Here is a 24,551-nt window from a genome sequence, read left to right as displayed (position 1 = left end):
GCCTTAGGATCTGGGGGCGGGGGGTGGGGTACTCAGCAACTCTTGTCGCGGGCTGCTCAAGAAACGTGGAAACACACTGTGCGACTTTCCACTCCCCCGTACACGCGATTCCGTCGCCACCTCTCGGACCAGCAGCCCACGTCCAACGCTGGGCCGACCCCAGATACTCAGGCAGTCGGTATTCCCGCCCGGTTCGCTTGTCTATTCATCCCTCTGCATCAGGCTGGGACGCGCTCCGTCTTTAAGAGGCTCAAATGCATCTCCTGCCGCGGGGCGGGATCTGGGCGCCTGGGCCCCGGGGTCCAGAGGCCGGTAACTTTGCTAATCTCCCCCAGTGGCGGGGAACGTCACGCAACCGCTGAGCCCTGTCCGCGGAGACTAAACAAGGAGAGGAACAGGCTGTAAACACACATCCTGACACGTGAGTGACATTTACGCGGTGCGAGAAGCTGCAGCCAAGAGAAAGGCAGGGGGTGGGGGGAGCGGGCACCGACAGGTAAGGAGCCTTCGCAGGCGCCGGAAACGGCAGCCCCTGGACCTCCCCCTGCCCCCGAAAGTGGCAACGAATCCCTAAGTCCCCCGAACCTGCCTTCTGTGGGAGGTGACAGGTGAACGGAATTCAGGTCTGGCCACTCTCGCCGCTGCCTACCTCCCCACCATCTGCTTCCTCGCAGACAAGCAGACCCGGCGCATAATGAGGTAGCAGCCTCCAGCCGGCCACCGTGACTAACTCAGAACAAAAGCGCTCCCTCCACGCCTCCTCCAACAAAGGGGCCACCAGCCCCGGCGCTCCCCGAAGGCTGCGGGGCTCCCGGCTGCCGGCTGCGGAGCTGCCGCGCGCAAACTTCCCGGGGTTCCCGGGGCTGCTGGCGCCACGGAGCCGGGGCCGCGAAGGGAGGAAGCGCAAGCCGCGCGGAGAAAGTGAGGCCAGACCGGGCGGGGGAGAAGGGAGGGAGCCGGGCGGCCGCGGAAGGAGGGTGATTGATCAGTGCGCGGTTCCCGGCGCTCTGTCCCGTTATTAGAGGCGGCCAAAGCAGGGCCACGCAATAACCTCAGAATCGCCAACTAATTGACGCTGCAGGCAACTACTTCATTGTGCGCGCTGGTTTTATGTCTTCATAGCCGGTGATTGACAAGGTGTAATTAGTCATCTCACTCGGTGATAAACATGGGCACCCTCCTCCCGCGGCATCAGGCCGTGTGTACCAGCAGAGGAAGCGATAGTTGACGCTGATATACCATTAAATCAAAATGAAGACGTTCAGAAGTGTGTGTTTGCTGTGACGCTGTGATGGTTTATTTCTCAAATACGGCACCAACAGATTTACTTGATTTGCAAGTTAACTACAACATTAACTGGTTTTATTTATTTTGCCTCTTCCTTCCTCTTCCTAGGCAGGGATGTTGCTCTTGGAGAATGTGAAGACAGTTTGCTTCTTGACAAGCGAGCGAGCGGGCGCCCAGATTTTTGCAGCCTTTCCGAGTCTCCCCCGAGGGAGAGGCGGCAGAGAAAACGCCGGATTTGGGAGCCACCAGGGAAGGATCCGCGCAGGGGAGCCGCCCTCCTTGGCCCCAGACCCGCCTGCCTGGGGCCCCCTTTGCTCACTGCCAATGTATGGTCTGAAGCTCTGAGGATGGTGCTAGGGACTGGGGTCGGGGGAAGCCTCTTGAATAATAACTGCAAAGAAGAAAGAGGCGAGAATGTCCCCCTAACCTTGAAGCAGAAAGGACTGTGTTCTTAAAGCTGTTGGCTGCAGTCACAGGGCCAGTTGCCCGCCTCTATTCCCAGAGTAAAGTGTAGCATCTTCTGTCCTCCTGGCTTGCTTGCACCATTCAGCAAATTATACTCCTTCCTCACCAAAGTGGAAATGCTCAGGGGTGTGTGTGTGTGTGTGTGTGTGTGTGTGTGTGTGTGTGTGTGTGTGTTCCCTCTACACTGAGGCTGGTGTTAGAGATGTTACCGATTTAAACCTTCCAGAAACCTGGAGGTTTACATTTTGTAAAGGGAGGGGACAATCCTAGTCTGTCTCAACCCCAATTCTGGTTAGAGTGGCAGGGACTGAACAAAGCCACCAACATGCAAAAGTCCATCTCCAGAGTATCATACATGCCCCCAGGAAACCCCCAGTGGGATATGCTTCCTGCACTTTCCCCTTCTCTCTAACCTCTGTCTCCTGTTTGTAAGGCAGAGGAAGGGTGATTCCTTGCCACTGCACAGGAATGCAGGGTTACAGTTATCTCCAAGAAAGGGTGGGGTGAGGCTGAGTCACAGGGAGAGCAGAAAAGCCCTGTATCTTCAATGAGGACCCCCACACACACCTTTCCCAGGCTTGTGGGCCTCATTCAGCAAAGCAGGGAGTGTTTTATATTGATGTGAGAGGCTGTCAGTCAGCAGCAAATCAGTTCAGGCATAGCTATCTCCTTCTTTATGAAATCAGCTCATTGCCTTGGTCACACTATACAGAAAATCTGCTTATCACCGCTATCGACAATAAAAATTAGTGGAGCCTTAGTTGTTTCCGAAGAGGAACCCCGTGTCTGTGACACTAGAATAGATAAGTAGCTTGGCCTGTTGCAGGCAGAGAGGAGCCCAATTCCTCCTCCTCTTCTCCCTGCAGCAATCTGAACAATTCTGAAACCGCCTCCCTGGGCGTCAGCTGAGCAGGTTGGGGAACTAACCAGGGCTCTCTCTCTAGGGCCCTGTTAAATGCACTGAACTTAAAATGAAACACGAAGTGTGAATTTCAGGTTTGAACATGATGCATCAGGAAACGTGGAGGTTGGCAGCCCTTTTCCTCCCTCCTGCTTTTCGGTAGCAGGTATTAATATTGTATTAAATGTTATGAGAAAGTAAAGGCTGTGGAGAGGAATGTGCTCAGATGCAATTTTGTCAAGGTTTTTATCTGTGATTATGATTCCAGATGTAGAAACTCCCGGAGGAGGGAAATGAGGGGCTGCTGGCATGTGACATGTGTTTTAAGGTGTTTGGCAGTGTTTCTCAAAGTGGTGACAAAATGTTCAATTTTATTACAGGGAATTGGTAAAAGAAATATGAATACTAGGTCAGAGATTGTTCACCTCAGCAAAAGGATTTACCATTATTGATTAGGGTGGGGAAAGTTTGTATCTAGGCCCTGCTTAAATCACATTGTCAACAGTATAAATCTGTCAGATCAGATTTTTCTTAAAGAACAATTGTAACAAAATACACTATAGCTAATTGCATCCCCTCACGGCTAATTTCCACGCAAGGATGTAAATTTCCCTGGAAGCAAAACCAAAAAAAAAGTAAATGTTGCAAAAATGCCATTTTTCCCCCAACTGGTATAACTACAGTCATTTATTGACAATCATTTCTTTTTAATCTAGCCCAGAGTAATATCCAGTCCTGGAAGGGCTATTTTGCTAACCTGGTTGCTCTGCAAGCCTTTCAGGTTGAAGCACACACACACACACAAAAAAACAAAAAACAAAAAACAAAATAACAAAAAGCAAACAAACAAACAAAACCCCGCAACAAATTTTCTCACATAGGAAACCACATTTTGCTTAAAGGAGAATCCGAAAGATTTTGTATAGAAAAAGTGGGGACGGGGGTAGAAGAGGAAGCAAATGAACTCTTGACTGGCTGACAACTCATATTTCCAAGCACTTGAGACCAAGCATTTTTCCTATCACAGCCCTTCTTCATTCAAAGGCATCTCTGCCATCCTTTTCTGACAGCAGGACACTGCTAAACTCCATTTCTAAGCACAAGTTTCCCCATAAACCTTTTATGAGCTTCCCATACACTAACACCAATCGACTGGATTGCCCAGCCAGCACTGACTAGACAGGAGGTGGGTTTGGTAAACATTTCTACATAACAAAAAGGAGTTTTTAGCTAAAGATGCTGGACTTGGCTCCTCCTTGGGTCCTCAATCAGAGGACGAGGGTCTCTACCCACTTGCTGGAGCCACTGCTTTACAGATCACCCCATGTCTAGCACACCCATTCAGCCCCAGCCTCTCCTTAGTCCAGGCTAAAGAATGTTGATTTGAGCTTCCCAGCCACTGGCACTATTTTATCATCACAAAGCATACTAGGCTCCCAGCACAAAGTGCAACTTCCTAGGAAGTAAGACAATTCCTCTCCTAGAAGATGATGTAGGACGTGGTAGTTTTCTGAGGGCAACAGTGATATTGCAGGGGAGGAAAAATGCCCAGTGTGGCCACCATCTCCCACCCTGCACTTTCAGCAGGACCCCTCCCGTGCCCAAGTCCAACTTTCCACTGGTTTGATTAGCAAATCTCTACTGCTTTTGGGAAGTTGGCATTGTCTCTTTAGGTGAGGAATGAGTCATTTCCCACATATGCTTCAGCTGAAGCTCAGTCCCTTGGCACCCCTCCCCAACATTTTTATTCTTCCACTAATTAAAACAACTAATGTCCCATTGATTATCTTTGCATGAATGAAAATCATCACAAGCCCTTGCAGGTATATGAGAAATTCTGTTTGCTTAAGTATTCACACTTTGATTTCCTATAGGCTAATTTTCTCAAGCATAAAGAAATTCAAACAAAACAAAACAAAAACAAAAACAAAATCTCCTGACACTTTGCAATAAAATATGAATGCTAGTTGTAATGAGCTTGTGCCGATCTCTTGCAGGAAGAAATGCTCAGATGGCCCTGTTTCAGTGCTGAATTTTACTATCTGGTAATGGATTCTAGACAGTGAAGGCAAACATTGATAGGTCATCAGACTCAGGTTTTGAATTTGTGCTTGTGTTGAGTCAGATGAGCTCACCCAAATTTACTTTTAAGTTACCGTGTCAGCCCTCGAAAGTAAAAAGGCAGGGGACAATCGACACTATTTGGAATTTCCCAGCTACTTGGCCATTTCAGCTTGCGTCTCCATTTCTGGGGGCTGCCATAATTAGAGCGATCTATTTTGCATTTACTTCTCTTTGCGAGCACTACATTATTCACTCTTTCCTGTGCTTATTAAACAGTGCCACCTGCACCAAATTCAACAAAGCTCTTCCATCAATCAGGCCCAGTGAAGGATCCCAGACCATATATTATCATTAATTGAAGCTCAGTTGAATTGTTGACGATAGAGTCAACAGTAAAAGCAACACATTTTCTAAGACCTGTTTATAAAAATATTTTAAACAAAAAAAAAATGCATTCCCCAAATTGTCATCTTTTACAAACTCATTTCACTCTTTCTGTACAGTAATTCAAGCAGCAATTAGCAAGTCTTTTAATTAATGAACTATTCCCTGGGTGTCACCAAGGTGCCTGCAGCACAAATGTCCTCCTTCATAGGTACCAGCAGATGCAGTCAATAGTTTGTCCCCCAAAGCCTTAGAAACTGACCACCTCAATAGCCCTAACACTATAAAAAGGATCTGAAGAGCCAAAGGCAAGGCTGGAAAGCAGAGGACAATTTTCAGGAAAGGAGCCATGGAGAGTATGAATCCAAAGAAAGGGAGAGACAGGAGAAAGGGAACCAGCAGCAGAGGGGAGAGGCAGAATATCAATGTCTAGAGACATCCATGGCTAAAGAAAGGCACAGAAAGTTTCTAGTAAAGATGGGATCATCTCTGAGCTTCAGCTACGTTATAAAGGAACTCTACATCCTAATGCTGATGATTTACACATCTTTAAGAGGCTCAAACCTCACTGTGGCTTGTTCTTTTAAAAGCTTCCTGCTTTGTTCAAAATACTGCTTATCTTTGGTATTGTCAACAGCTCTGCTCTGGGAGAGATTAATTAAGTGATAGGTCAGACACAATGAGGTGAAAGGGCATGTCCACCCAATCAGGACTGATTCATCCGTTTCTAGGTGGATCAACTTTTTTGAGGGATGCCAATTTTGGTTCAATTTCCACGGGGTTTTATCACTAGGGATGCCTCAGCTCCACCAGTGAGGGGCACTTAGCTGGTAAAGACTGGTCTGCAGATAGAAAAATTAAAAATCTACACTTTGTTTTTTTAAGATGTGGAAACAAAACATAACTATTAATTGTCTGTATGCTTAAGTTTTACCGATCTGGGAGAAGGCTGATTTCTTGAATCCTTTTACAAAATACAAAATAGCTAATTGGGTGGTTGTAATTAAGATTGCCATGCACCACAAAATAAAAATAAAAATAAAAAGTTCGCTTTCTCTCCTCCCACTCACTGTTTTTCATTGTTCCTTTCTTTCAAGTCCACTTTTAATTTCTAGAAGGTAATATCAGAGAAAAATAGAAAAGGGATTGGGGGCGGTGGAGAGAGAAAGAATGGAAAAGAAACAGAGACGTTTTCAAAGTGTCCTCAGCCGAATTTTTCCAGACCAATTAGAGGTTACCTTTAAATCTCCATCCTTCACCCCCTCCACACCTTTCTAAATAGATCTTTAGACTGGTGAGAAATTAGTTCATTGGGAAGGGTCATGTGGGTTCCTAACCAGAAGGGTTTTAGGGACCTTAGATCCCACTCCCAGAAATGACACCCTCCCCATCTCTCTGAGTCTGGGTCAAAATTGTGGTTGCAAAATTGTGTGTGTGTGTGTGTGTGTGTGTGTGTGTGTGAGAGAGAGAGAGAGAGAGAGAGAGAGAGAGAGAGAGTAAACTCCCAGCCTGTAAATAAGGCTAGGCTCAGGTAAGGTGACTATTAATGGCAGACCCCAAACAAAACATTTGGAATATTTTTACTCTATTTTTGAACACTCTTGCAAATGAGTCTCACATTTGTAAAATGCCTTTCCAAGGTATTTTGGGGGTAGGGAGGAAGTATGGGGGTGAACAATGGTTTGGGTTTATGTAACTGACCAGCCATTTCCCCTTCTCCAAAGAAATGTAGAAGGCTAGTTTCTTAAGTATCCAATTGTTTAAATCATCTGGGATCCATCTATATTTATAAAACTGAACAGAAATACTTAACAGCCTGATCAATAGCCATTGACCGTTGGTGCACTCGCACCCTAACATGCACAGCTTGATCATGTATATTTGATCATTGAAAAATTCAAAGCATCTTGCAGCAGTGTATCAAGCTTCCCATAAAATAGTCCGTCTCTTTCCGTGGTCTTAAAAGAGTGTGTTTTTCTCTCTCCTGCATTTATCTATCTATCCACCTATTTATCTACACACACACACACACACACACACACACACACACACACACACACACTTCCCTTCCTGGAGAATTTATTGCTCATATATTTGATGAAGAACGAGGTAATTAACTGCCTGTGAGGCTGTACATCTGGGCGGCAGTTCATATCCATTGCAATAATAAAACACTTTTTTCACATTTTAGCAAAAGAAAGGCTAGTCCTGCCCACAGATTCAGAGGACCCCAGAGTCTCTCTCTGCAAAGCCTCCTTGTTATAAATCCTGCCTCCCTCTTAAGTGATGGCAAGCACAACTGCACCAAGGGGCACTAAGTTGATATGTGCAAAAGTATCACTGGAAAAGCTTGTTCCTTCTCAGAGCTTCAGCGTCAGCTTGTGGGGGTTTGAAACAGACACAGCTGGCTCCTCTATCCCCAGCCTGCTTGGCAGCAAACCGGGGCAAGAGTCCAAAGGACTTATCCTGTGAAGGGCCACAGGTAGAAGAGATATATTTTGGGATTCCCAAGGGTCGTTGTCTTGAGCATGTGTCGCTAAGAACTAATTACTCCCAAAGGACCCGATCCTGCAGATTTTTCTGATATTCTGGGGTCAAAAAATGGATTCCAAGTTTCTCCAGAAGGTATCCCAGATCCATCCAAACTACTCCAAGATCCCGGCCAGAGGAATACAAGCTGGCATTAGCCTGCTCCAAGCCCCTAGCACAGTTCTTATAACCCCAACCTCAGAGGCCACCCCTACCCCCCAACCAAACAAATTACCTGCAGAACCTCCCATCTCGGGAGTCCCCTGCTCTGTATTCCCGACCGTTCCCCGCACAAATTATTCGGGGCCCTTCCTTTTAAAAGCAGCAGCATCTGGGCTGAGGCTCCCTCCTTTAAAGGGTGGGGGGAGGCTTCATATGATAATATGTGTAATATGATATGGAATGACAGAATGCATGACAGTTGCCCATAATACAGAGAAGTCAGTCAAAGGACAGAGGGGACATTTGGATAATTACCATCTATTGGCTAGTCAATCACGCGAACAGAGAGAAACTGCACAAAACCCACAATGGAGTTGGGAAACAAAAGAGACCCGAGCCAGACTCAGGATTAACCGGTCTAAAGCGATCTAAATGCTTTTGTATCTGAAGAACTGAGGCTCCCGGGTTGCTCCCCCCACCAACAATCCCAGGGAACTAATTGCGGGGATCAGAGTTAAGGCTCTCTCCCTCCTTTCCCATTTCTCTTTGTAGACTGCTCACCCCGCAGAAAAAAAAAAAATGATTTCTCTCTCTGTGTTCATTAAACTATTTTAAAGTTAAAGAGGTGGGGGAGGGGGATAGATGTAGCCCCTCAGTCCAGAAGCTGAGATTCCTCTGCCAACGAAGAGGCTGGGACAGTCTCGGTTGGTCTCAATTCTTTGTTTCAGGGTAAAGTCTTCCTTCTTTGCCCCGTGGAAACAAATGCCCCATGCACCTGGGCTTCGGCTGGGCAGCTGCCCCTTTCCTGCGGGCTGCCAGGGATTGCTGGTGCCTTGCTTTGGGTGAGGAGTCCCCATAGCTGGCCCGTGCACTAGAAAAACACAAGGTAGATCCCTCCAGCTGAAGACAAATTGATCTGCACAGCCAGGATTGGGGGGGTGAAGGGCAGCACAGGAATGGGTCTAGCCTTAGAAATGGGAAAGTGAGCCACAGAAGGTGCTTGCAAATTGTGGGGACAGAGAATTTCCTTTGAAACTGGGGAGTGAGAAAGAGGAAGAAAATCTTTCTAAATTGGGGGAGGGAGACGATGTGCTTAACTGGGAAAGAGGAATGAAAAGACTCCTGCTTGAAAAGAAGGGAGGCAAAGAGGTGATTCCTCAAAAGAGACACAGGAAAATAATGTCTATAAAATGTTAGGGATTCGAAGAGGATAGTGACAGAGGAAGAGAATTCCTTAAAAGAGAAAAAGACCTGGACAGAAGATCTCTGTACCTGAGAGTGACATTCCCCCACGCTCCAGACAGAGCGGCAACTGCCAGCCACTTCCCACCGGGTCCTCCCTTTGACAAGCCCAACTCGCCCAAAGCCCTCCCGGCCCAGACGGGGCCCTAGCGTGCTCCCGGCTTGGTGGCAGCGGTGGTTCCCGGTCCGGGTCCGCGGGTGCCTGCAGTGGCCCTGCCGGCATCCCGCGCAGCCCTCCAGGCCCCCGGGGCGCGCCGAGGCGCTTCCTTACCTTGGCGAGTCCTCCGCAGCGGGTGTGGCCGGCTCTGCGGGCGGCCCCGGGCCAGGGCCGGGGGGCGGGGGGTGGAGGTGCCGGGCTTGGGGGGAGCGGCAGGGTGAGGGCTGGGGGCGCGGGCACGGTGCCCAGTGGGGGTGAGGGGGCCGTTGGCAGCCCCAGGGCCCTCGGGCGGGCCGGGCCGAGCCTGAGGAGGTGCGCGGAGGGCAGGGCCGGGGAGGGGCGCCGGGGCCCGGGCTGGGGGGTGGAGGGCTCCCTCCTGGGGCCGGCGGGGTGCTCCAGCCTGCGGGGCCGGCCCGGAGCCGGGCGAGGCGCGCAGGAGGGAGGCCCGGCGCCCGGGGAGCCGAGGACGGGGCGCGCGGATCAGAGGGGCCGTTTTCTCGCCTCGGCTGACAAATCAATCAGGGCCGGCCGGGAGCCGGGAGCTGCCACCCGGGCTGCGGCGCGCGGCTCCCCGCTCGCCCCGCGCTGCCAGCTGCCGGCCGCCTGCAGTGGGCGCGGGCCGCGGCGCGGGCTGGCTGCGGTCATTAGGCTGCGGGCGCGTGCGGCCGGGGGCGGGGGCGGGGGAGGCGGTGAGCGCCGGGAGGGGGCGGCGCGGCGTCCCCCGCGTCCCCCGCGTCCCCGGCCCCCCCGCCCCTCCCGCCGCCGTCCCGCGCCCGCTAGCGCTCGGCGTCCCCCGCCCCCTGCTCCGTGGCTGTCACCAGCTCCGGCGACCGGTACCCCCAGCCGTCCCCGCCCGCCTCCCCCTGTCTCTCTCCATCTCCCGGTCTCCGCGGCGTTTCTCTGCCTCCTTCCTCGCCTTTCCCGGCCTCTCTGGCTGTCCCTGGCTCTCTTCCTCACTGACTCTCTCTTTTTCTCTTACCCCTCTCTCCTCGGCTGCTCTCACCACTTCCTCCCTCCCTCTCCGGCTTCCTTCTACCTCCCCTCACTCTCCCCCCTTTCTCGCCTTGCTCTGGGGGACTTGCTATCTCTTTCTCTGTCTCTCCTTGGAACAGCGGCCCCCAGAATGCAACTGAAGCCATTTCCCGGCTTCAAGTCACTCCCCGCCGGGGCTGCAGTTTCCTATCTCTAAAAGGAGTTGCTGAGCAGCTCTAGGTGGGGTGGCGATGGGGGACGCAGGAGGTGCCCCATGCCTCTGGTCCCCTGTTGAAGTTCACGCCTCCTCAAATGCAGCGGCCACCCAGGGCTCGCTGGGTGCCATATATGCCCCACAAAACACCTTTCCTCAACCTCGAGGACAAGTATCAGAGGCCAGTATCAGAGGCCAGTTCCGCGGGAATAGTCAATGGTGGTTTCCTCCAGGATCCCTAAAGCCCCTCCTGAAAAGTGACTGTGGTTCCTCTTCCCCCGTCCTCAGGTTTTGACTGGGCACAACCTGAGTTGGATCTGATAGGCCCTGTCACTTGCTGGTTCCTTCCTGGTTGACACCAAGCAGAGGGGCAATGCTCTCTCCCTGTCCTTAGACCCAAGCAGGAGTAAAATCTATCCTCCCTCCTTCCCTCCCCACTCCCCATCACACCATGATTGACTTTTAAGCTTCAAGGATGTTTCCCTGGACAGGTGTGGCTTCAGAGTCAGAGAGATGTGAGTTCAAGACCACTTGCTTGGGTAAGTCACACTGCTCCAAGTTTCAGCTTCTTCATCTGTGAAATGGGAGCAATAACTACCTCCTTTTCAGGATTGCCACTGGGGTCATTTGTGGAATCCATAAAGTGCCCAGTCCATAAGTTATTTATTCTATCCAGCTTTTATTCAAGCTTTTTGCTTGGCACTGAGGAGACAGCAATTCACGAGGGAGGCATGGCCTCTGCCTTCAGGCAACTTGCATTCTAGGTGGCAGACAGACTGTGGACAGCAATTACACAATTTTATGACAGTTATACAAGTGCCATGGAATATAGAGAGTACGATGAGACCAGCTATCCAGGGAAACTAACCTGGTCTGGGGCTCAGGAAGGCCTTTCCCAAAGTGTGATGACATCGAAACTGAGACCTGAAGTCAGTTGGGGCACCAGGATCACGGTTGGTAGGAAGTGGGCAGGGGATGCTAAAAGAGGTGGTGGAGGGAGAACATTCCTGGCATGAGGGAGCAAGGCCAGTGGGAAAGCCTGAGTGGCCGGTGTGGGGTGGGGAGCCGGATGAGGCTGCATAGGTGGGCGGGGCCAGGCGTGGGCACGCAGTGTCTTGTAGGCTGTGCTGGGAAGTCCCTGCCTCAGCGCATAGAAACTGCTCTTGTGAACTCTCAGTCACATGAGTCCCGATTTCTGAGCTGGAAGGAAGAAGCCAGGCCAATATGCAGACTCATTCTTTGCTTTTGGTTATTCCTGGGGGCTGCCATCTCTTCTTCCCTCCTCTGCTATGTCCCAGCACTGTGCACCCATGTCTACTATGGCATCCATGCCCCCACCCGAGGGTGGCCTCCCTGGCAGCACATGCTCAGGCTTGGTTTCTCTCTGTGCCCTTAAATCAGGCCCACAGGAGGCATCATCCTTGGCCACTGAGCCCCTGCTGTGTGCCAGGCCCTGTGCTGGGCATGGCCCTGTCCTCACAAAGCACTCCTTTTTCTGGGAAGACACTTTTGAGCACACAGGGCTGCAATGACCATGATGAAGGAGTCCCACGGGGGACCTGAGGCATGAGGCTGGAAGCTCTTTGAGGGCAGGTGCGTCGTGTGTTTTCTCACCTGGCACTGTCATTAGGGTGTGGCACTGTGTGTGTGGCACCAAGGTGGACACTCGGAAACATGTATTTGGAGGATGAAAAAGAAAAGCGGAGTTTAAACACAGAAGGATGAAGACTCAGTAGGAGCTCAGAGAGCCACAGGAAGCAGGGAGGAGACCTGCCTCTGAAGCTCTGTGAGGAGGCAAAGGGCTCTGTAGTGGGAGGGAGCTGATGCTTCTGGGGCTCCTCCTCCTGGGGCCAGGCGGGTGCTGGGCACTTTTGTGCAGTTCCCTGGGCCAGCCTCCACAGCGCTCCACCTCGAGGACACCATTGACCCCGCTTTTCTGTTAAAGCGCTAGGGTCCAGAGGGGTTGCGTCACTGGCTTTAGGTCACACAGCCAGTAAGAGCCTGCGTCCGGATTTGAACCCCGGTCCGCCTGCTCCTCTTTGCTAAAAGGAGGGAGCAAAAGAGGAGGAGAAGGCAGAGGAAGGCGATGACTGAGAACAAAAGAAGAGCAGTGGCAAAGGAGTGAGCTCCACGAGTAATTTTTCAACTTAAAAACAATTCCCATTTCCCAGCCCTGCAGAGGCAGGCGCAACGGATCTGAGGCGAGGCCGGCCCTCTGACTCGCAGGAGCCTGCCGAGGGGCCCCGGCAAGCTGCTTCAAAGTCGGCCTCTTCAGCACAGGCGCTTTTAAACTTCACACGGGAAACTTTCCAGGGCTGACTTTTTGCACTTTGTTTCCAAATCAAGAGATGGGGAAGTCCCTCTCAGCCCAGCAGGGAGGAGATCACACTACGAGACTTGCCCTAGGGTTTTGGGCTTGGCACTGAGCTCCTCAATAGGGCAAATGGGCTGATCCCCCGATGTAGGGGTGGGGGGCCCTGTCCCCTGCCCGAAACGGGTTCCCAGGAAGAATTCAGGATGTGGGCTTGGCAGCCAGTACCCCCACCCCCCGGCCCCAGGGGGGATAAGGCCTCTCTTCCTGTATCCTCCCAAATCTGCTTCTACCTGGGTTCCGGGTGGCTTTTGTGGATAAGATGCGACCACCTCATGAGGATCATGATGTACTCCTTGCTCTTCTCTGCACAGCAGTCTCAAAACTAAGCCACAGTGTCTGTCTCCTCTGTTCACCGTTTCGAGAGGCAGCAAGGGTCTTCCTAACCCTCAGCTCCCTCTGATTTTTGGAATTCAGATTTGGATTTTGGATGTACATCAAGAGGCTGGCTCCATGCATTTTAATTAAGCTGTCTTTTTTCATTTATTACTAATACACTCCTCTTAACTATGATTTATTTGTTAAACAAAGCACCATAAGCCGTCACTTATTCATCTTAATTTCAACAAAATTAAAGTAGTCGCTGTTAGATTGCACCTAATTGCACTTGCAATGAAAAGAACGGAGATGTTAATCAAAATAAATTGAAGATAAACAATAAAATCATTACATCTTTGCGGCGGTAAGTGTAACTAATCAGTTTTGACTCGAAGCGACCGAACAGGAATAATGAATGTGTCACCAAAGGCACGCTCATTAACGGAGGCTGCCGAGACCTGGTCCTCGGGGCAGCAAACAGCCACCCTGCCCATGTGGCTCTGAGGGTTCCTGCCTCCTGGGCTGGGCAGAGGGACCCCAAGGAGTAAAGGGATCCAGGAGGAGGCTCAGAGAATGGAAGAGAGTCATGGATGGGGGTCTCTGAGGCTGCCCTGCTACGGAGGGGTCCTCTCACTCTGATGGGAAAGAGGTCCCAGGCTCGTTACTGGACAGCCCAGGTAACCAAGGATGGGGGTGAAGGCAGCTGGAAGACAGACAGACAGCCCGATATCCAGGGAACATAAACAGGCAGATGCACTGCAGGGGGCACAGTAGAGAACAGTCAAGCATTAAGAGACAACGAGAGCTGGGTGTAGTGGCTCACGCCTGTAATCCCAACACTTAAGGAGGCTGAGGAGGGTGGATAACCTGAGGTCAGGAGTTTGAGATCAGCCTGGCTAACATGGTGAAACGCTGTCTCTATTAAAAATACAAAAGAATTAGCCGGGCATGGTGGCGCACACCTGTAGTACCAGCTACTCAAGAGGCTGAGGCAGGAGAACCGCTTGAACCTAGGAGGCAGAGGTTGCAGTGAGCCAAGATCGGTACCACTGCACTGCCTGTGTAACAAAGTGAGACTCCATCTCAAAAGAGAGAGAGAGAGAGAGAGAGAGAGAGAAGGAGAGTTGGGCACAGTGGCTCACACCTATAATCCCAGCACTTTGGGAGGCCAAGGCAGGTGAAACACTTGAGGTTAGGAGTTCGAGAACAGCCTGGCTAACATGGTGAAACCCCGTGTCTACTAAAAATACAAAAATTAGCTGGGTGTGATAGCACACGCCTATAATCCCAGCTACTCGGGAGACTGAGGCAGGAGAATTGCTTGAACCCAGGAGGCGGAGGTTGCAGTGAGCCAAGATCGCGCCATTGCACTCCAGCCTGGGCAACAGAACAAGACTCTATCTCAAAATAGAAGAAACGAAAGGAAGAAAGGAAAGAAAGAAAAAGAAAGAAAGAAAGAAAGAAAGAAAGAAAGAAAGAAAGAAAGAAAGAAAGAAAGAAAGAAAGAAAGAAAGAGAAAGAAAGAAAGAAGAAAGGAAAGAAAGAAAAAGAAGAAAGAAAGAAAAAAGAGAAAAGAAAAGAAAAGAGAAAAGAAAAGAAAAGAAAAGAGAAAAGAAAAGAAAAGAGAAAAGAAAAGAAAAGAGAAAAGAAAAAAGAAAAGAGACAGGCAGAAGAGAAGTGAGGGAGAGGAATCTGGCTAAGGCCAGAGACGGACAGTCAGACAGGGACAGACAGAGAAAGGAGCTGCTGAGGGAGGGAAAGCGAGGCAGCTCTGATAGTGATGGAGGAGGGACAGGAAACCAGCTGAGTGAGGAGAGGGAGGCAGAAGAGAGAGTCAGGCCAATCTGCAGAAATGGAGGCTGTGGGTAGTCGTCATTCAGTCATCGCTCCTGTGAGGACTATACATGCACATTTTCATCTGGAACCAGTTAAAGCTTGGGAGCTTTCAGGTTAGGATTCTGAGGACATAGCGGTCCTCAGCAGTCTGCAGGTAATTGACTGTCGGAACGGGATCCCTGGACTGGGCTCAGCAACACAGGGGGAGTGATCATGAGTACTGAGGCAGAGGGCCACCTGGAGGGCTTCTGGGCTCATCCTCCCACAACAGGGCTTTCATAGGCCTAAAGGGTCCAGATGGGGCTCCTTCCTCATGTCACAGGCCTCTGTGCCAGCCTTTGGGTTGCTGGCCTGGACACCAGATGCTGTGCCAGAGTTGCTCCGGTTGAGGTGGCCTTAGCAACACTCCCTTTCCAGTCTGGGAAGATCCAGAATCTGGGCAACTTTGGGAAATGGGGAGATTGGAAGATGCAGCCATCCTGGTAGGACTAGGGGCAGAGACCAGGAGAGACAATCTGAAAGATAAGTATTTTTTGAGTACCTACCAGGTGCTTAGCCCTGGGCTGGATCTGGGAAATACAAAGACGACCCTGTAGTCCCAGCTACTGGGGAGGCTGAGGCGAGAGGATCACTCGAGCCCAGGAGTTTGAGGTTACAGTGAGCTGTGATCACACTACTACACTCCACTCAAGCCTGGGTGATACAGCAAGAGACTCTGTCAAAAAATAAAATAAAATAAAAAAGAAATATACAGATAAATCAGATACGACCTTTCTGTACCTCAGTTTCCCCATCTTTACAAGTTGGGTTAATAATAGAACCTACTTCATATATTTATGATGAGGATTAAATGAGTTAATGCTTGTAAAGAGCTTAAATGGTGGTTGACCCTTGGAAAGGGATTTATGTGTTTGTTAAAAATAAAAATAAAGTAAGTCTCTGCCCTTACGAAGTGCAGAGTTCAGTGGAGGAGCCAGACTCGTTAGCAGTCAAGTTCTGTCGAAGGGGTGAAGGATGCTCTGGGCCCAAAGTGGAGAGAAAGCGTCCAGTGAAGCAGGAGTAGAAACTAGTCAGATCAGGGCTCGGGGAGGGGAAAAGAGTGGTCCAGGCAAAGGTGACCATGCAAAGGCACATAGGCAGGAAAAGACAGGATATGCCTGGGGCTGTCAAGCAAGTTGGAGGTGAGGCTGAAGACCAGGGACTTAGATCTTGATGAACCTTGGCAGGGATGATGAAAGAGCATTTGAGGGACATGCTGGGTTTTTTTCCTGGCTGCTCTGCATGCGTTTACTATATTTAGGGTGGGACTTTGGGGATTGTGTCCTACTCCTTTCCTCCTCTTCTTTCCTCCCAGTCCAGCGGTTCTGGTAGAGGCAGTTCCCCTAGGACTCCAGGAGAAGTGACATGTGACCCAAACCTAAGCCAATCCATGCTTTCCACTGCTGTGGCCACAGTGATTGGCTGAGGGACTGGCAATCTGGCCCAATGGGAGCCCATCTGGGCTTTGGCTTGAGGACCTGGGAGAGGTCTTTGATCCATTCTGCTGGTCTCTAATCTGACAGGATGTAGGGGCTGGGGCCGCTGTCACCACCTCACAACCATGGGGCTTCTGAGACCGAAGCCAACACAGCAGAAGGCAGCACAGTGGAGTGAAATGAATTCCAGTGACATCTTTTGAGCCCCAAATCCAACCGAGATGAAGCCAGCCCTAGTCTCTGGCCTTTTTGGATTTGTGATCCAATAAATTCCTTTTTGTTTAAGCCAGTTTAGGTTGGGTTTTCTGTCACTTGGAACAGAAAGCGTTCTAGCTGATACAGGTTTCAAACAGGAATGCAACGCCGTCATGTGTTTTAGCAATGTCACTCTGGCAGCCGTGGTGCAGCAGAGGGACTGGAGGGAGTGAGGTTGGAGGCAGCCAAGCCAGTGGGGAGGCCGACATGGTCATCCCAAAGAAGGCTTGTGACCAGGAGGAGGCAGAGCTAGGAGCTCCCCTCTCCGCCGCTGGATTCACTTCCGTAGGATTTCATAACAAATCGCCATAAATCGGGTGGTTGAAAACAAGAGAAATTTATTTTCTCATGGTTCTGGAGGCCAGGAGTCCAAAGTCAGGGTGTCAGTAGAGCCTTCCTTCTGAAGGCTGTGAAGGAGAATTCTTTTTTTTTTTTTTTCCTTTCTTTCTGAGACAGAGCCTTACTCTTATTGCCCGGGCTGAAGTGCAGTGGTGTGATCTCAGCTCGCTGCAACCTCCACCTCCCCGGTTCACGTGATTCTCCTGCCTCAGCCTCCTGAGTAGCTGGGATTACAGGCACCTACCACCACACCTGCCTAATTTTTATTTTTGTACTTTGAGTAGAGACAGAGTTTCACCATGTTGCCAAGGCTGGTCTCGAACTCCTGAGCTCAAGTGATCCTCCCGCCTTGGCCTCCCAAAGTGCTGGGATTACAGGCATGAGCCACCACACCTGGCCTTGTAAGAGAGAATTCTCAACAAAGAATTCCTCTTCCAACTTCTGGTGGCTCCACGTGTTCACTGGCTTGTAGCTGCAACCCTCTAATTTCTGCTTCCATCTTCATGTGGCTTTCTTCTCCTCTGTATCTGTGTCTTCTCCTTGTCTGTCTCTTATAAGACCACTTGTTATTCGATTTTGGGCCTGCCTGTGTTATCTAGGAGGATCTCATTTCAAGATCCTTAATTACTTCTGCAAAGACTCTTTTTTTCTAAATGAAGTTACATTCACAGATTCCAGGACACGGATATCTCTTTTTGGGGGTCACCATTCAACCCACCACAACTAGCAAGGAAAATGACCACCAGACCACAAGACTAGAGTGAACATTAGGAAAGGGAACAGGAGGCCAGGGAAGGTGAGGCAATTCTGAGAGGGCACTGGGAGGCACAGAAATGGAAACCTCTGGGCTGGGAACAGTCCATTTTAGGGCATCAAGAGAACTTGTGCACAGGATTCCCTAGGGAATCTAGGCGAACCAGAGAGAGCCAAGAGCCTAAGGAATGGACAAGGGTGCTTTGCATTTTCAAAATCTGGAAGCCAAGAGATTCTGCAAATACATGGGGTGGTGAGCTTAACATCACTCTGGGCAAGCTTCCAGCAAACTCGGGGCTTGCAGAGCACCTAGAAAGGAAAGTAATTCCCGGGACCCCACACTGATTCCTTAAGAACATGTCATGCCAGATCAGCCTCATTTCTTTCTTTGTTAGGGTCACTGGATGGGTAGACTTAGGAATGGCATGACGAGTGATCAGAATGAGGCCAGCTTGTGATGGTCTTCTTGTAAACAGGACAGAGAAAATGTGTGATGGATTCAAAGATGATTAGGAAATTGACTGCCCATAAGGGAAGGGAATTAACTGATAGGTCTCTGTCTCCTGTAGTGAGGTGCCTGAGGTCCTCTGCTAGGTCCTGTTCTGCCTATTTCAAGTTACATGAGACAATGGTAAACAGTGGAAGGCCCACCTGTCCAGTTGGCAGATGGTTTGAGGGAGGAAGAGCCACACGTTATGTTGGGAAATACAGCTCCTTTTTCTTTGAGCGCCTACTTTGCCAGGCACTGAGTTTGGCTCAGGCAGAATGATAGCAGATAAGACAGAGAGAGACAGAGAGGTATAGCTACTCTCATGGAACTTACTGTTCTGTAGGGGAATCAGACAAGCACATTTAGTGTAATAAGTATCCCAAATGACTGTGGCAGGATGGGTTTCCAAGATGAGAGGAGACATGGAAAAATAGAAACACCTGTCCCTGGTTCTAAAAAACCAACAGTGTCACCTCAGGAGAAGGGAGACCTGGGTCAGTAGTGGTTGGAATGAAGTGGAGAGGGCAGTGATGTGTGAGGGGACATGTGCCCTGCCAAGTTTGGAGGGCTGATCTACACTCGAATTTCACATGTAGCCTTTCAGCCATACAGAGCAGCAAGGGGGAGGATTCGATAGTAGGGTAGCAGGTGATGACAATGCTAGGGACAATTAGAGGCAGAAATAGAAAGAGTTTTGGAATCGTCCTGTTTTACAAGGTGACAACCAGAAAGCCAAGGGTTGCAGTGGGGATGGCTCTGAGGGAGGCAGTAAAGTACCCACCAGCCTCGCCCCAGGCCAAGCTGCAGCTGACTGTGACTTAGGAGCCCTAGGAATCACTCTAGAGCAGCATGTGGGGTAGAGAGTGTATGGGATGCAGTGCATCTGACCTTGCTGGGAAAGTTATCTACTCCTAGCCCAAGGACAGAAGAAATCCTACAAGTGTAGTGTCTTAGTCAATTCTCATGTTGCTACGAAGAACTGCCCGAGACTGGGTAATTTACAAAGGAAAGAGTTTTAATTGACTCACAGTTCCTCATGGCTGGGGAGGCCTCAGGAAACTTACAATCATGGCAGAAGGGGAAGCAAACATGTCTTTCTTTACATGGTGGCAGGAAGGAGAAGTGCCGAGCAAAGGCGGAAAGCCCCTTATAAAACCATCAGATCTCGTGAGAACTCAGTCACTATCACGAGAACAACATGGGGGAAACTGCCCCCATGATTCACGTATCTCCACCTGGTCCTGCCCTTGACACGTGGGTATTTCTACAAGTCAAGGTGAGATTTGGGTGGGGACACACAGCCAAACCATATCATATAAGAAGGAGGAGGACTGTGAGCCCACATCATCACCATCTCCCAGACCCTGTCCCTAGCTCAGTGCCTGGCACATGACCGGTGCTCAGTGAGGACTGCCTAAAAGAGAAAGAGCTATTTCCAACTCCAGTTCTCTGTGGCACCCTTCTCACTTCTCAGAGCCTCTGTTTCCCCATCTGTAAAGTGGGTCGAGATGATCAATGCACCATGTGAAAAAATTGTGTGAGCATTAAAGCCCTGTTCAAATACAAGGATTTAAAGGAAGATATAAGAAGCAACCTCCATATTACTGCTTTCTGGAAGTGCCCTTTAGTAATAGTTTAGTGGCTAAAAACATTATGAGAAAACAAATTTCTCATAAACACTCTTCTATTCGATTATGAAAGGATTAACTAAGCTGTAATGGCTGACATTTTTTTCCCATAAGGCACACAGTGATATTTCACAAATGTGTGCTTCCTTCCCTACCTTCAACTCATAGTAAGGAAAGGAAATTTCAATGAAGATAGAGCCATGGGGAGGGGAAGGGTTTGGCTTGGCCGACCCAGAATCCTCTCTCAAGTGTCCTCAGCTAGGACCCTGAAAACCCTGCTTAGAAGTACCTCACCATCTCAACTCCTTTCCACCCTCAGTCCTGGAAGCTCTGCCTCCTTCACTCTTGTGCCTAACCAGGTAATGACATGGTCTTGAAAACTCTAATCACTGACTGTCTGCTCTGTGCCAGACAGAGGGCTCAGGGATTTCCATGCATTCGCTTAATTTTCCTATTCACAGAGTCAGCTATTATCCCCTTCTGTAGATCAGGAAGCAGGCATAGAGGAGAGATGTGGCTTTCTCAAACTCACACAGCTGGCAACTGCCAGAGCCTGGTCTCAAGTCCAGATCTATCTGATCCCAAAGATGTTGTAACCAGGACACCAACCTGCCTGGGTGCAGACTGTGAAGGACCAGTGAGGCTGTGAAGACAATGGTGCCCTAGGGCTGGGGTCCCCGGGCTGGCAGCAGGCAGAGGTAATTCTTCCATGTGGTGCTACTCCAAGGTAGTGGTGCTACTCCAAGGTAGTGGTGCTCCCTGGAAGTGGTGCTTCATCCAGACAGCTCCATGAAACAGGAGGTGGTACCTGGATTCTTTTTCGAAGGGGGAACCAGAGGCAGGAACTGCCCCACTAGGGATGGCTGGATGCTGTGTGTCTGCACTGGGCCAGGAACACACCAACTACACCCACCGCCATGGAGGCCAGCACAGCTCAGAGGAGCCTTGGGTTAGGCACCAGAGTCTAGAGGTGGACAGAGCCTGTATTGACTCCGTGCTGGACAAGGGAGGAGGGATGGAGGAGAAGTCCCCATTTGCCATGGGCCCCTGTTTAAGCTGAAGAAATGGAGGCTTTAACATTTACTATATGAGTAATATAAAAATTAAACCCAGATTCACCATATGAACCAGCAGTTTCACTCTTAGACATTTATGCAAAAGGACAGAAAGCAGAGGCTCAAACAGATATTTGCATACTTATATTCATAGTAGTAGCATTATTCACAGTAGCCCAAAAGTGGAAGCAATACAAGTGTCCATTGATGGATGAATGGAGAAACATGATGTGGTCTGTACATACAAGGGAATATTATTTGGCCTTACAAAGGAAGGAAATTCTGACAGATGCTACATCATGGGTTAACCCTGAGGACATCACGCTAAGTAAAATAAGCTAGTCACAAGAAGGCAAATACTGTATGATTTCACTTATGCGAGATACCTAGAATAGCCAAATTCATAGAAACAGAAGAAAGAATGGTGGTTGAAGGCCAGGCACGGTGGCTCACACCTGTAATCCCAGCACTTTGGGAGGCCGAGGCGGGCGGATCACGAGGTCAGGAGATCGAGACCATTCTGGCTAACACGGTGAAACCCCGTCTCTACCAAAAATACAAAAAATTAGCTGGGTGTGATGGCGGGCGCCTGTAGTTCCAGCTACTGGGGAGGCTGAGCCAGGAGAATGGCGTGAACCCGGGAGGCAGAGCTTGCAGTGAGCCGAGATTGTGCCACTGCACTCCAGCCTGAGAGACAGAGCAAGACTCCGTCTCAAAAAAAAAAAAAAAAAAAGAATGGTGGTTGACATAGACTAGAGGGAAGGGAGGGGCAAGAAGTTATTGTTTATTGGGTTTAGAGGTTCAGTTGGGAAGATGAAAAAGTTTTAGAGATGGACGGTGGTGATGGTTGCACATGTGAATGTACTTAACGTCACTGAAATGTACATTTAAAAATGGTTAAGCTGGTTAGTTCCATGTTATGTGTATTTTTCCCACAATAAAAGAACCTGATGTTTTTTCCTACTTCTAATAAAAATTCTTCCTAGACTAAAAAAACAAAAACAAAAAACCATGCTACATTTTTTAAACTTTATTTTTTTTAATCTTTATTTGCGTGCTCCCCATGTGTCAGGCAACTTACTGAACACGTTCCATTTGTCATCTGTTTAGTCTTTTGCCACAGTCACAGTGGTCATTATTTCTCCCTTTTCCAGATGAGGAAACTGAGTCTCACAGATACTCCCCGCAAGCCTTACAGCTAGGAAGTAGCTCGAATCCATGCCCTTAACCGCTGTGCTCAGCCAGGGATCAGACTGGCTCAGAAACATACATCTAGAGATGGGCAGGCGGCACCAGGCTTGTTAGACTCTCCTTGGCACAGAGGCAGAGTGAAGAAGTGGGAAAAAACCGAAGCCCTTGGCATGCTTGACCTCTATGCAGAGTGGAGAGGCAGCCTGGAGGCTGGCAAAGAGGGCCAGTGGGGAGCCGTCCTTACAGAGGACACCCTTTCATCTTGTAAGTTCCTGGGACAGCTTCTCCGCCCTGCATTTAACTGCCTGCTGGGAGTTGCAAGGAATCCAAGCATATCCAATAAATGTTTTATTCTACCCTGAGTTGGCCCTCTTGGGCAAAATAAACTCCTTTTTCCAGGAGGAAAGGAAGGGGCAGGTTTTTCTGGGACACTTACATAGGGATTTGTCTCTTCATTTCACACAGAATAATCTTTGGCTCAGAGAGGCAAAGCAACTTGCCCAGGCCCACACAGCAGATTGGCACCCAAGGTCTAAAAAAACCCAGGGTGTCTGACTTCTGGCTGAGAACCCAGCAGATACTCCACCGCAGAGCTCTCTGAGAGCCAGGATTGCCTCCCTCCCTGCCTTAGGGGACCCCTTCTCTGTCTTCTCGTGGAGATATACTTGGCAGGGCTGTGGGCACAGGAAATCTCCATGTTATCAAATATGCAGAAAACCTTTTTTTCCTGCCCTGGATTGCTGGGTCATTAACAACTTGTGTAGGTGACTCTTCTCAGGAAGGGCTTTGGGATCTGATCTGAGCATGCCTCCAGCCCCATCTCTCGCCATCCTCTGCCCAATCCCCTCCAACTCTTCCCAGTCCCTGTGCTCACTCCCACTCAGGCCTTGGTCTCTGCTGCTCCCCTCCTCTGGCCTTTCTAACCCCGCCCGACTTTGCTGACCTAACCCCGACTCATTTCTTGGGTCTCAGCTTAACTTTCTCCTGGAAGCCTTTCCTGATCCTCAGCCTGTTCACCTCCGGCCCCCTCTACCACACTCACACACACACACTGACACTCACGCACACTCAAACTCACACCCACACGCTCACACAGGACTCACCTACTATTCATGGCTGTGTTTCCAGTGCCTAAAACAGAACCTGGCACAGGGCAGACCCTGAGGACATATTGAGTGATTAAATAAATCTGTAAAAATATATTCAGATTCAGTTAGCAATCAGGGATTTGCCATTAAGCAGCTGGAAGGCCTTGGGCTCCCCAGGACTCAGATTTCTCCTGGGCAAAGTAGATATCACAGAAGAACCTTCCTCACAAGGTGTTTGGAGGGCATGAGAGAGTCTATGTCACGTGCCTGGCACTGCACCTGGGTCATGACGGGGGCTTGAGTGGGCCTTAGTCAGGTCCTATTACTGCCTGGAGGCCTGTGCCCTGACCTTACCCCTCAAGCCCCTCCTACTGAGGAAAATACCATGTGCGGAGATTAGCATCTGCTTAGGAAAAATCTGTGAGCCTCCTGAACTAGAAGTTTGAGGCGCAGAAGCACTTTTGTCTTCAAGGACTTTACAGTCCAATGGGAGGGAAAGGCACCAAATGGGCCACAGCAGACAGTGGCCAGGTGGGGAGACCCGAGGGTGGCTTCTCAGAGAGGTGATGCTTGAGGTTTGCCAAGCAGGAAAAGTAAGCATTTCGCAGGCAGAGATTTGGGTAGAGGGGAGAATCCTGTAGGACAGGGTGAGATGCTGCCTCTTAATAAAAACATAAAGAAAAACAAAAATAAACACAACACATGTTCCCCCTAAGTCCATAGAAACAAGAGTCATTGGATTTCAGGGTCAGGTGGAACTTGCTTGCCACCTGAGTCCTCTCCTTAGACCATGTGACAAGTGGCTGGCCCTTCAGAGCGTCCAGTGCTCACCTGCAGGTCACGCACAGTAAGACCAACCTACAAGGGCGCTGGGAGGATTTGGTGAGATTCTAGGTGTGCAAGTCCCAGCACATAGTAGGCACACAACCAAAGCTAACGTCCTTCCTCTTTGCCTAAAGGAAAATTTATCCCAATTATCTGAAGGATTTGGGTGTGAGTAGTGCTCTGTCTATTCTGTACCCATATTAACCAGACCTACTCCAGAGGCGGCCTTCGAGACTTTCCAGAGCACAGTGTGGCCTCTCCAACAGCCCTTATTAAACACATCCTTCAAAATGGGTGGGGTGTCATCACCTGTGAAGACCTGGCATCTCTGCAGGGGCAGCTGGGCCTTTGTAGCTGCACATCAAAGCTGCCCATCCCTGGTCCCGGGGTTTATCACCACAGTGACACAGACCCATGACCTTGTGCTCATGAAGATGTGCCTGCTGCAAACCTTCCATCCGCCTGGCTAGTCTACCCTTCAGGACACAGAGAGGTGCTGACTTTTGCAAAGATTCGAGGCATATAGGATGCAAGCTGAAGGGCCCAAAGA

The 24,551-nt window shown here is 49.8% G+C and overlaps 1 protein-coding gene and 1 long non-coding RNA gene across 3 annotated transcripts in view; one reads left to right on the top strand and one right to left on the bottom strand.

Annotated features, from left to right (window-relative positions):
• Positions 1-9,729, bottom strand: part of LOC105463901 (LIM homeobox 2) — a 34,212-nt gene extending 24,483 nt beyond the window's left edge. Inside the window, exon 1 of the mRNA XM_071078310.1 lies at positions 9,306-9,729. The gene's annotated coding sequence lies outside the window, so the exon portion shown is untranslated. The remainder of the gene's footprint in view (positions 1-9,305) is intronic.
• A 239-nt stretch (positions 9,730-9,968) lies between these two features.
• The window catches only part of LOC105463899 (uncharacterized), a 36,895-nt gene continuing 22,312 nt past the window's right edge, over positions 9,969-24,551 (top strand). Inside the window, exons 1-2 of one of the 2 annotated variants that reach the window (XR_011612856.1) lie at positions 9,969-10,024; positions 10,869-10,916. This is a non-coding gene — a long non-coding RNA (uncharacterized lncRNA). The other variant, XR_011612855.1, reaches the window with a different exon arrangement.

The sequence above is a fragment of the Macaca nemestrina genome, chromosome 14, assembly GCF_043159975.1.
Source record: "Macaca nemestrina isolate mMacNem1 chromosome 14, mMacNem.hap1, whole genome shotgun sequence".
NCBI lineage: Eukaryota > Metazoa > Chordata > Mammalia > Primates > Cercopithecidae > Macaca > Macaca nemestrina.
This window is presented reverse-complemented; position numbering and strand designations above follow the sequence as displayed.